This window comes from Meriones unguiculatus, chromosome X (assembly GCF_030254825.1).
Source record: "Meriones unguiculatus strain TT.TT164.6M chromosome X, Bangor_MerUng_6.1, whole genome shotgun sequence".
Taxonomy (NCBI): domain Eukaryota; kingdom Metazoa; phylum Chordata; class Mammalia; order Rodentia; family Muridae; genus Meriones; species Meriones unguiculatus.
The window spans coordinates 129,830,070-129,832,941 of NC_083369.1; positions in this window are offsets into that span (position 1 = coordinate 129,830,070).

The window sequence follows — 2,872 nt, forward strand, 5'->3', positions numbered from 1 at the left end:
TGACTAAGAACAGCTCATGCATCTTGAAATAGAAACAGCTATTCATACAAAAACACAATTTAAGTTTAGGAATAAAACAACTGTTTTCAATTCAGGCATGATAGCACACTCTTGCAATCTTAGCACTTAAGAAGCTGATGCAGAAGGTTGGGGAGGTTGAAGCCAACTTGGCCTACATATTAAGATCCTGTCTACAAAGAGTAAAACCAAAACACCAACCATTTTCCATCAGATTTACAATATTTTTTGTGTGTTTGTATGTGATTTATTCTAAAGGCTCAAAATTTTCAAGCCATGTGCATCGTTTCAATTTTGTATTACTTATTAATCTCAACTAGGGATAGCAGAATCTCTGAAAAAACTCAAACATCACAAAATGTTCTAGCTGCCACTCTTCAGAATTCATCCCTATAGTCACTCTGTTACCTGGGAAAAGGAGAATGTTTTTTAAGACTATCAAATAGTGGAGTACTATGAGGGTTAAGTATGCTGATGAAGGTGACATTTATTACTGAAATTAATTGAGTTGGATAATTATGTCAGATACAAATCATGCAGATATAATTAATCATATAGATACAAATCACCTTAATCATATGGATACAAATCACCTATATGTATTTGTTGGACAGAATGTTTGGGCCACTGACCATTAACTAATAGTAATGGGGTAAAGTCACCATAAAAGGTTTCTCATTAGTGAAAGAGACCTCTGAGCAGTGCACTTGGTATTTAAAAAAATAAAAATAAAAAGACACTTTGGGTAGAAAAGTCAAGGCCACAGCAGGCTTCTCTCTATGAATAAGATATACTCAGATTTTAAACATTTAGAAAATTAAATTGATGGTTAGTTTTCATGATAATTCAATACAGTGTTGTACTCAATTTTTAGTGCTGTGTAGCAACAAGAAACAAATTTCATAGCTTAAAACAATTCTTATTTTACAGTTTCTCTAGGGCAGGAGTTGGCACAGATGTATCAGATCTTCTGTCAGGTCACATGAGCAATCAAGTGCTGTATTGTAAATGAGCAGCTTTTCTGGGGGAAAAGTCCTGCTATCAAGTACCTTCTGCCTATTCTTCGACATTCCTTCTTTATGATGGTAGGACTGATATCCCCAGCATCTGCTTGCATGTTACCTGGACACTGCCCTAAGTTTCCAGGAGCTACTGGCAGTTCCCTGACAGTTCCTCAACTCCATAAGTGGGTCACAACATGGATTACCTTTCTTCACAGACAATAGGAAAAGGTATATTGTCCTCTCCATATAGATGAGAAAACTGAGGCCAGGAAGATTTGCCTAACTTGCTCAAAGTCAAGGGCCAGGATATTTTTTCCCCCAAAGTCTCACTTTTACTTTTTACTCACTTTCACTCTTTACGTTTTTGTTTGGTTCTTTTGTTTTCTTACACTGCTCAATATTTTTTTTTTCTCCAAATAAATCAGGGTCATCTCTCCAGTCTGTAGTGGTGGTTACCTCTAGAGCAGTGGTTCTCAACCTTGCTAACACTGTGATCTTTCAATATTACAGTTTCTCATATTTGAGTGACCTCCAACAAAAATTATTTTTGTTGCTATTTCATCACTGTAATTTTGCTGTTATGAATCATAATGCAAATATCTGATGTGCAAAATATCTGATATGCAACCATTAAAGGGGTCATAACCCATAGGCTGAGAACTGCAGTTCTACAGGTATTATAGCACTCAGCTTGCTAGAAATCATTCAGTCAGACTTAGTTCACAAAACGGTACTTAGAAAACTGTTTCCCGCTCAGCTTCATTTTCTCATGTGTATTAAATGGCAACTCACACAGCTCTGAGTGTGTGGCAGGCATATGGGCAGTGATGAAATGACTTTCCCTTTTGTTTCCCTTTTAAAAAGACACTGATCTTAGCATTTGACAGTTGGTGGGCATCTTGCGCAGAATGTATATATTTTGGTCAACAAACCACTTACTTATTGGGAATAAAGTTCTAGTCACTGAGGTAAGGAAAATTAAATCAAATAAAAACAGTCCTGAAGATACGTGACAAAACAGAATCATATGAAAGGAGAGGAGCTCCTCCCCTATCAGTAGACTTGGAAAGGGGCAGGGAGGAGATGAGGGAGGGAGGGTGGGATTGGGGAAGGAATGAGGGAGGGAGATACAGCTGGGATACAGAGTTAACAAAATGTAACTAATAGGAAAAATAAAATTAAAAAAAAAAAGTAAAAAAAAAAACAAAACAACAAGTTGACATTAAAAAAAAAAGAAGTTACTGTTGGGGCAGGGAGGAGATGAGGAAAGAGGGTGGGATTGGGAGGGAATGAGGGAGCAGGATACACCTGGGATACAAAAGTTAATAAACTGTAACTAATATTAAAAAATAATAAAAAATTAAAAAAAACAGTCTCACTGCTGCCACCAGGGGGCTATTGGTTGCTTTCTTGGTTTCCTAAGGGATGATGATACTGTCTCCAGTCCCATAGGAACTCCGTAATGGATATTTGATCACTTTCGTTAACTATGGCACACTTCATTATATTTATTTATTGACTGATTATTACAATTTATTCACTTTGTATTCCATGCTGTAGCCCCTCCCTTCTCCTCTCCGAATCCTATCCCCCCCCCCCTTCTCCTCCCATTCCCCTCTCCCAGTCTACTGATTGAAGATGTCCTCCTCCTCTTCCGTCTGACACTAGCTTATCAGGTTTCATCAGGACTGGCTGCACTGTCTTCATCTGTGGCCTAGTACAGCTGTACTCCCACCAGGGGGAGGTGATCAAAGAGGAAGCCACTGCAAACATGCCAGAGAGAGCCCCTGCTCCCCTTATTAGGGAATCCACTTGGAAGCTGAGCTGCCATGGGCTACATCTGAGCAAGG